The sequence below is a fragment of the Delphinapterus leucas genome, chromosome 3, assembly GCF_059928025.1.
Source record: "Delphinapterus leucas isolate spDelLeu-1000000601 "Yukka" chromosome 3, BTC_Dleu_Yukka2, whole genome shotgun sequence".
Taxonomy (NCBI): Eukaryota; Metazoa; Chordata; class Mammalia; order Artiodactyla; family Monodontidae; genus Delphinapterus; species Delphinapterus leucas.
The window spans coordinates 85,682,298-85,692,733 of NC_143131.1; the positions used below are offsets into that span (position 1 = coordinate 85,682,298).

The window sequence follows — 10,436 nt, forward strand, 5'->3', positions numbered from 1 at the left end:
TTTTGTATATGGTGTCAGGGAGTGTTCTAATATCATTCTTTTATGTGGAGGTGTCAAGTTTTCCCAGCACCACTTATTGAAGAGACTGCCTTTTCTCCATTGTGTATCCTTGCCTCCTTTGTCATAGATTAGTTGACCATAGGTGTGTGGGTTTATCTCTGGGCTTTCTATCTTGTTCCATTGATCTTTGTTTCTGTTTTTGTGCCAGTACCATATTGTCTTGATTTCTGTAGATTTGTAGTATAGTCTGAAGTCAGGGAGTCTGATTCCTCCAGCTCTGCTTTTTTTCCCTCAAGAGTGCTTTGGCTATTTGGGGTCTTTTGTGTCTCCATACAAATTTTAAGATTTTTTGTTCTAGTTCCGTAAAAAATGCCATTGGTAATTTGATGGGGATTGCAATGAATCTGTAGATTGCTTTGGGTAGTATCGTCTGTTTCACAATATTGTTTCTTCCAATCCAAGAGCATGGTATATGTCTCCATCTGTTGGTACCATCTTTAATTTCTTTCATCAGTGTCTTATAGTTTTCTGCATACAGGTCCTTTGTCTCCCTAGGTAGGTTTATTCCTAGGTATTTTATTCTTTTTGTTGCAATGGTAAATGGGAGTGTTTTCTTAATTTCTCTTTCAGAATTTTCATCATTAGTGTATAGGAATGCAAGATATTTCTGTTCATTAATTTTGTGTCCTGCAACTTTACCTAATTCATTGATTAGCTATAGTAGTTTTCTGGTGGCATCTTTAGGATTCTCTATGTATAGTATCATGTCATTTGCAAACAGTGACAGTTTTACTTCTTCTTTTCCAACTTGTATTCCTTTTATTTATTTTTCTTCTCTGATTGCCATGGCTAGAACTTCCAAAACTATGTTGAATAATAGTGGTGAGAGTAGACATCCTTGTCTTGCTCCTGATCTTAGAGGAAATGCTTTCAGTTTTTCACCACTGAGAATGATGTTTGCTGTGGGTTTGTCGTATATATCCTTTATTATGTTGAGGTAGGTTACCTCTATGCCCACTTTCTGGAGAGTTTTTATCATAGATGGGTGTTGAATTTTGTCAAAAGCTTTTTCTGCATCTACTGAGATGATCATATGGTTTTTATTCTCCAATTTGTTTATATGGTGTATCACATTGATTATTTTGCATATTTTGAAGAATCCTTGCAACCCTGGAATAAATCCCACTTGATCATGGTGTATGATCCTTTTAATTTGTTGTTGGATTCTGTTTGCTAGTATCTTGTTGAGGATTTTTGCATCTATATTCATCAGTGGTATTGGTCTGGAATTTTCTTTTTTTGTAATATCTTTTTCTGGTTTTGGTATCAGGGTGATGGTGGCCTCATAGAATGAGTTTGGGAGTGTTCCTTCCTCTGCAATTTTTTGGAAGAGTTTGAGAAGGATGGGTGCTAGCTCTTCTCTAAATGTTTGATAGAGTTCACCTGTGAAGCCATCTGGTCCTGGACTTCTGTTTGTTGGAAGATTTTTAATAACAGTTTCAATTTCATTACTTGTGATTGGTCTGTTCATATTTTCTATTTCTTCCTGGTTCAGTCTTGGAAGGTTATACCTTTCTAAGAATTTGTCCGTTTCTTCCAGGTTGTCCATTTTATTGGCATAGAGTTGCTTGTAGTAGTCTTTTATGATGCTTTTTATTTCCGCGGTGTGCGTTGTAACTTCTTTTTCATATCTAATTTTATTGATTTGAGTCCTCTCCCTCTTTTTCTTGATGAGTCTGGCTAATGGTTTATCAATTTTTTTATCTTCTCAAAGAACCAGCTTTTAGTATTTTGATCTTTGCTATTGTTTTCTTTGTTCCTATTTCATTTATTTCTGCTGTGACTTTTACGATTTCTTTCCTTCTACTAACTTTGGGTTTTATTTGTTCTTCTTTCTCTAGTTCCTTTAGGTGTAAGGTTACATCGTTTATTTGAGATGTTTCTTGTTTCTTGAGGTAGGCTTGCATAACTATAAACTCCCTCTTAGAACTGCTTTTGCTGCTTCCCATAGGTTTTGGATCGTCGTGTTTTCATTGTCATTTGTCTCTAGGTATTTTTTGATTTCCTCTTTGATTTCTTCAGTGATCTCTTGGTTATTTAGTAGTGTATTGTTTAGCCTCCATGTTTTTGTGTTTTTTACGTTTTTTCCCTGTAATTCATTTCTAATCTCATAGCGTTGTGGTCAGAAAAGATGCTTGATATGATTTCAGTTTTCTTAAATTTACTGTGGCTTGTTTTGTGACCCAAGATGTGATCTATCCTGGAGAATGTTCCATGCGCACTTGAGAATAAAGTGTAATCTGCTGTTTTTGGATGGAATGTCCTATAAATATCAATTAAATCTCTCTGGTCTATTGTGTCATTTAAAGCTTGTGTTTCCTTATTAATTTTCATTTTGGATGATCTGTCCATTGGTGTACATGAGGTGTTAAAGTCCCCCACTATTATTGTGTTACTGTTGATTTCCTTTTTTATAGCTGTTAGCAGTTGCCTTATGTACTGTGGTGCTTGTATGTTGGGTGCATATATATTTATAATTGTTATATCTTCTTATTGGATTGATCCCTTGATCATTATGTAGTGTCCTTCCTTGTCTCTTATAACATTCTTTAATTTAAAGTCTATTTTATCTGATATGAGTGTTGCTACTCCAGCTTTCTTTTGATTTCCATTTGTATGGAATATCTTTTTCCATCCCCTCACTTTCAGTCTGTATGTGTCCCTAGGTCTGAAGTGGGTCTCTTGTAGACAGCATATGTATGGGTCTTGTTTTTGTATCCATTCAGCGAACTTGTGTCTTTTGGTTGCATCATTTAATCCATTCATGTTTAAGGTAATTATCAATATGTGTGTTCCTATGACCATATTCTTAATTGTTTTGGGTTTGTTTTTGTAGGTCCTTTTCCTCTCTTGTGTTTCCCACTTAGAGAAGTTCCTTTAGCATTTGTTGTAGAGCTGGTTTAGTCATGCTGAGTTCTCTTATCTTTTGCTTGTCTGTAAAGCTTTTGATTTCTCCATCAAATCTGAATGAGATCCTTGCTGGGTAGAATAATCTTGTTTGTAGGTTCTTCCCTTTCATCACTTTAAATATATTGTACCACTAACTTCTGGCTTGTAGAGTTTCTGCTGAGGAATCAGCTGTTATCCTTATGGGAGTTCCCTTCTGTGTTATTTGTCGTTTTTCCCTTGCTGCTTTCAATAATTTTTCTTTGTCCTTAATTTTTGCCCATTTGATTACTATGTGTTTCAGCGTGTTTCTTCTTGGGTTTTTCCTGTATGGGACTTGCTGCGCTTCCTGGACTGGGTGGCTATTTCCTTTCCCATGATAGAGAAGTTTTCGACTATAATCTCTTCAGATATTTTCTCTGGTCCTTTCTCTCTCTCTTCTCTTTCTGGGACCCCTATAATGCGAATGTTGTTGTGTTTAATGTTGTCCCAGAGGTCTCTTAGGCTGTCTTCATTTTTTTTCATTCTTTTTTCTTTTTTCTGTTCCGCAGCAGTGAATTCCACCATTCTGTCTTCCAGGTCACTTATCCGTTCTTCTGCCTCAGTTATTCTGCTATTGATTCCTTCTAGTGTAGTTTCATTTCGGTTATTGTATTGTTTATTTCTGTTTGTTTGTCCTTTAATTCTTCTACGTCTTTGTTAAACATTTCTTGCATCTTCTCGACCTTTACCTCCATTCTTTTTCCGAGGTCCTGGATCATCTTCACTATCATTATTCTGAATTCTTTTTCTGGAAGGTTGCCTATCTCCAGTTCATTCAGTTGTTTTTCTGGGGTTTTATCTTGTTCCTTCATCTGGTCGTAGCTCTCTCCCTTTTCACCTTGTCTATATTTCTGTGAATGTGGTTTTTGTTTCACAGGCTACAGGATTGTAGTTGTTCTTGCTTTTGCTGTCTGCCCTGTGGTGGAAGAGGCTATCCAAGAGGCTTGTGCAAGTTTCCTGATGGGAGGGACTGGTGGTGGGTAGAGCTGGCTGTTGCTCTGGTGGGCAGAGCTCAGTAAAACTTTAATCCACTTGACTGCTGATGGGTGGGGCTGGGTTCCCTCTCTGTTGGTTGTTTGGCTTGAGGCAACCCAACACTGGAGCCTACCTGGGCTCTTTGGTGGGTCTAATGGCAGACTTTAAGAGGTTTTAAGCCAAAGAGTACTTCCCAGAACTTCTGCTGCCAGTGTCCTTGTTCCCATGGTGAGCCACAGCCACCCCCCACCTCTGCAGGAGACCCTCCAACCCTAGCAGGTAGGTCTGGTTCAGTCTCCTCTGTGGTCACTTCTCCTTCCCCTGGGTCCTGATGTGCACACTACTTTGTGTGTGCCCTCCAAGAGTGAAGTCTCTGTTTCCCCCAGTCTTGCTGCAGTCCTCCAGTCAAATCCCTCTAGCCTTCAAAGTCTGATTCTCTAGGAATTCCTCCTCCTGTTGCTGGACCCCCAGGTTGGGAAGCCTGAGGCAGTGCTCAGAACCTTCACTGCAGTGGGTGGACTTCTGTGGTATAAGTGTTCTCCAGCCTGTGAGTCACCCACCCACCAGTTATGGGATTTGATTTTACTGTGATTGCGCCCCTCCTACCGTCTCATTGTGGCTTCTCCTTTGTCTTTGGATGTGGGGTATCTCTTTTGGTGAGTTCCAGTGTCTTCCTGTCGATGATTGTCCAGCAGCTAGTTGTGAGGCTGTGTTATTTATCCCCTTTGCTGTGACTGGCTAACTTTTAAATTATATCTTTTCTCTGCATCTTTGTCAGATACATTTTGAGTCTTTAAGGTATATTTTGGTTGACATTAAATCATTGTGAAAAGCATTACCAAACTGCCAACCCAATTGTTACTAAAAAACCCCAGCAAAAAACAAAAAAACCCAAGGCAGTAACAATTCAGTTTGTTTACTAGAAAAAGTTTTAAAATAGCTAATTTTTAATTGAATATTTTAATACAATGTAGAACACTAATTAGCTTAGTCTGTGGGCTGTTACTCAGGTAGTGAAAGTAAACCTTTCCAAACACCAGGATAGAATAAAATGTTGCATATTTGCATTAGAATTCATTTTATTACAAACTGAATTTCTGTGCAACTTTTCTTTTAATTCAAAAATGCATAATAATTTGCCCAGCTGATGATGTAAAGGCTTGCCACACTTATTTTTCTTATGTGAATTCATTTTTGAGTTGTGTAAAAATACAAAAAAGCTTATAATATATTTTTCAGCTTTTTAAAAGTGAAATAACACAAAAATAGTTTTCTAAATGTTACAAGATTCAGTCCCTTCTAACTGCAAGTGAGTTATCAAAATTTTACAGCTTGCTCTTTTGTTGATGAGGATTTCTAATGAAGAGTGTGACAAAGTCTCCTTTACCCAGGTTGGACTGAATACTATTTCTAAACAAAACATCTGCCCTCTAGTGCCTAATGGTCCAAAGGTCTAATGGTGTCATTTTAACTGATGAAAATTATAAAAGAATTAAAGCTAAAAGTATGCAAATGAAGCAGGATGGCTTTTGTTAAAAATAAAACTAATATATTAAACAATTAACAAATGTGAATAGAATCCTCTCCCAAATTAAATGTTTACCTAAATTTTAGTATCAACCATGTTGACATCATGTAGAACTGTCAAGAGGGCTGACATTCTTAGAAGACATAACTTCACCTGTAACCTTTAAAGAAAGCTGCTTTGTGAAAGCCCTAAAGGCAGAATGGTCAGACTGGCATTTGTATAGTGTGGTGAGAGATGTTAAAATAGCAACACACAGAACCCTTTCAAGCAATTTTTATGTCACCGACAGTGAGATTTGTGGAAAGAAATCTATAAGTAGTGATTTGTCACCACTTATGTAAAGTGGAATAATTTTAGACAGTTTTTTTTTTCCAGATCAGAAAGTGCTATACCTAAAGTGAATAATAAATCAAATTTGAAACTTTTTGTCTTGATATATACATCTCTGAGGATACTATTTTTAAAGCTAACATTTATTTCTTCATTCTCCATAAAACTAAAGTCCAATTTTATAACTTTGCAAATTTTTTCAATCACTTTCCTTGGCGTAACAATTACAAGTGCAACGTATTTATAATAAAACTGTCAACCATGGTTCAATTCAAAATGTATCATGGGGAAGTCAGACTTCTGAAGGGGTAAAATTCTGGTACTTTTCTTTGAGAAGCAGTGAAGGTACACTCTCAGGACACTTAAGAATCAAATAGCAATTTCCCCCAGTTCAGGGAAGTTTGGAATCAAACTTTTTATAATTATAAAACAAAATTTGAGGGTACTTCTAAACTGTTGTCTCCACCTTTTAGAGCGAATGTTAGTGTGCAACTTCTTTTCATCAGTAGTTGTCTATCCAGAAAAAAGATTGTTATTGCATGTTGGAGAAAGCAATATTTAACCCTAAATCAGCTGTGTTTTTTAATCATCAGTGGGCCTTTTGAGATCATTGTGACTCTTATTGTTATTTTTGTGTGTGTGTTTGTGAAATATAAAAATGAGGTTATCTATTTCCCCACCATCCAAAATATCTCTGGAAGATTTATAAGTCCTCTATTCCTTTTTTTTTTTTTTGAAGTAGAAAAGAATAGCTTTATTGGTTTGCCAGGGAAAGGGAGACACACCGGGCTTCTGTCTCGAAAAATTATGTGTTCCAACCCCAGAGAATTTGATGAGGGGTTTTATAATAATATATGTCCTCTATTCTTTATACACTTAATAATTCTGAATATTCACAGTAATTATTTACTGAGACTCTCCTCTCAAGTTTATACATCAGAAATTTAACCTTGTTGGGGACCAGGGCAGGCCAACCCAAAGTATTTCTCAGTGGCATATTGATTATTTTGAATTAAAATTACTTAAGAAACAGTTGGTGCAAGAGGAACACTTTCGACCCTCCTCTCTGTTTCCCTGAAAGCAGGAAATAAATCCCTTATATGAAAGGTGCCCTCCTTGCACATGGTAGAAGGATGCCCTTATGGCCAGAGAGTGGGAATTCGGGCTGAGAAGTCTGTATAAACAAACCTTGTTACTTCTTTAATTTACTACCCAAAGCCCAAACTCTGTTTAGATTCCTCACTAATTATTAATTAATTTCACCTAAAGCCTAAGGTTTTTTTGTCGTGTCAGTTGCTCATAAATTTATTGTTTCTTTGTCTAAAAAGTATAAAAGCTGCCTGCTCTGGCCACATCTTATATTCTGTTTCTATGAGATCTTTGTGTGTATGAATTAAAATTTGTTTATCTCCTGTTAATCTGTCTTGTGTCAGTTTTATTATTACTCCAGCCAAAAGAACTCAAGATGGTAGAGGGAAATTTCTCCTGCCCTGACAACCTCATTGCCCAAGTTTTCAATTTTGTTTACAGGATTCAGGATTTCAGTTATTCTTAATTAAGTGTTTGATGATACATAGTGTTCCTACCGTTTAATACTTTCATCCCAACAATAGTCTATAATGTAGTTTGAGGCGATATTGTCGCTGAGATTTTGGTTTTCTCACAGTCAGCATTTTATGAGAGGAAAGAAGTCTGAAATTACTGATGATCTTTTTCTACTTAAGCCAGCAAAATATTTTACTTGAATACCCATAAGTTTCAAAAATTATGAAGAATTTTGGATACTGTAATTTAAGAATACATTTATGGCTAGGGTTGAAACCATAGTTTACTTAATATACATGGGTAAAGGTTTACTGTTTGAATGCTGTCTCTTAAAACAAGCTAATATTTGTAATTTTCACATTTATGTCCTCTCCTAATTATATTTTAATTCCTAGAGGGTAGAGATCTTATTTTGTGCATGTTTCAATACCTCTTAAAACAAGGATTTTTAATGTAGTAGGCATTCAATTGCCAAAGTGAATCTCCACTTCTCTAGTGATTCTGAATGCTTACTAAATCATGATATGGGTATTTGGGTAGGGTATTTGGAATTGCAGAGTTTACATGTCAGGATATTATGAGTTTAATTGTAATGATGTCATGCCTTCTAAAGCAGCCAGATGGTGGTAACCCTGTGTAGAGATTTCCCTAGGTGAACAATGTGTCCATCGAGTATAAATGTAATTACTGATCCTTCTTTGCTTCTTTGATCAGTCTAAACCTCTGAGTTGTCTGTAATTTATTATGAAGATATATTATCCAGGAAGTTTTCCAGATTCGTCCTGAAAGAATTGAACTTCCCAATATGTGATTCTGTGGGTTATCTTCTTGTGTTGGAAATTAGCAGTATATTAATACTAAAAAATAGGATGAAAATTCTTTTATATTGAAATCCTTGAGGAATCATATTGTAATTTCTTTTAAGTGAAAAGTATGAAAAATGTTGTGTTTTCTATTTCTGTCTACTGTTTCAATAAAGTAAGTTTATTTACTGCTGTTAAGTCTTTAATTTTGATAGAGGATTCTGTTTACTAGTAGCAACATAATGTTTTGAAACATATATTAAATTGACTTACATATTTCCACAAGTGGCTTGTTCAACATCAAAAATAAATCATTACATATTAGGAAATTCTTTATCCTCTCAGGTTGAAATAACATAGGATGTCATCTTATTCTTAGATAATGGGGACACAGATCTGATCCTTTTAGTTTTCTTGGCAGAAGAAAAAAATCTATTCTGGAATTTACACTTTAGTGAAGTTACTTTTCTGAGATATGATTGTATAACAAAGAACAGCCTTTACTTGAGATATTTTATCCCAGACCAGGGACTGAACCCGTGTCCCCTACATTGGCAGGCAGATTCTTAACCACTGCACCACCAGGGAAGTCCCTACTTGAGGTATTTTAGACAGTGCTTTTTTCCTACAATTAAGATACAGACATGTGTGCACACACACACTGCCTGAGAAAGTATGTGTTGATCCTGTGGCAAACTTTTAATTCACTAAGTTACTTGATTTTTGAAGTTTGTTTTGACCAACTTGTGTGAAAGAGAGAGTGATTTTTCATAACTGACTTTGAGACAGCTTATCAACTTTTTCTTTTTGGGCATGGAAATAAAATATAAAATTTAGTGAGAACAAACTGGCCTGATCTGCTTCAATGTTTCCTATTCTAGATACCAGTCTTTTGAACCTTAAACTTTTGATCTGACCATTATTTCTGATATATCTGGACATACTTCATGCATTTTTAGTTGCATTTCAATAATTCTAATTATTAAAAACAGTGCTGTTTTCCTCCAAAAGAAGGGGACTTAGCCAAAAGCAATTTGTTTGGTCAACACAATGCTTTGTTAGAAAATAAATATTCCTAGTTCGAGGGTTTTTTCAGACTTAAAAAAAATAATTCTTTTGTATTTCATATTCCTCTTTTAGTTATTTAATATTACCTTGTACTCTTCTTGATACTGAAATGTTGTGGTACTGAATATAAAATATAATACAAGTGGACTAATTGGAAAAATCTGTTACAAAACAGTAAATGCAAATATTTCATATTAAGAAAAATATCCTGGAGAATGTGATTTTCATATGTGAATGTGCATACATGTGTATGTGTATACAAGGTGGTAACAGAAATTGACTCTGGATAAGTTAGAGGAATTATGGGTATTAGTTATAGACTTGCTTATCTGTATTTCTTTGCACAGGAGCCATGCTAATCTTCTTTGTATCGTTCCAATTTTAGTATAGGTGCTGCCGAAGCAAGCACCGCTTATCTGTATTTCTTGATTTCTCTTGAAGGATCCTGTCTTGTTTTCATAAAGTGAACTCTGCTTCCATTTCTCATGTCTCAAGAGAAAGGCCTAGTTCTAGACTTTGTAAGATACCTAAAATGAGAGATGAAAGACAGAACTGGGCCTAAGAAGGAGACTGAGAATACCATAGGAAAAATGCCAGTGGGCAAGTTACACAGATGTGAGCACATGTACATATATGTCCATGTACAAACACATACACACACAGACTTTTCTTTTCTCAGGTATTATTCTGATCACATATTAAAAAAAAACAGTGCTTTGAGAAAAAGACTCAGCTAATGATACTCAAATGCTCTATAAATATTCACAGTGGTCTGCAAGCTGGATGCTACTCCATTCTGCCTAGTAGTTTATTCCCCCTGTGACTCCTTTTCAGTGCAAGGAAAAAGATACTTGACTGAACAGACAGGATCAGCATGATGCAGGTTCTGGTAAGAGATGCATAAAAGAATGTTGCTTTGAGAACAAAGTCATACCTCATTGCAATTTCAAAATATTTTTAAACATTCTGCAATTTTGGTCAGTGTGTGGTTTCATATTTGCAGTTATAAAACATTATATTTATGCATAAATTGTAGACTCAACACTTAGTGAGATTGTGTCTTGCGTAAGACATCAACATTTTAGAAAGCTTTTGTGTGTGTATGGAACAGTCACATATAAGGGAGGGGTTCCTGAAGCCCTAGCATAATTTAAAATTATCCTAATTCAAGAGAATTTCTTAGAAGAATAAATATAAAC

At 35.6% G+C, this 10,436-nt stretch overlaps 1 non-coding gene across 1 annotated transcript; it reads right to left on the reverse strand.

The window, feature by feature from the left end:
* Nucleotides 1-9,542: 9,542 nt before the first annotated feature.
* Nucleotides 9,543-9,646, reverse strand: LOC115801679 (U6 spliceosomal RNA). Its single transcript, XR_004021991.2, has one exon. It is a non-coding gene; the product is annotated as a U6 spliceosomal RNA (small nuclear RNA).
* Nucleotides 9,647-10,436: the final 790 nt, after the last annotated feature.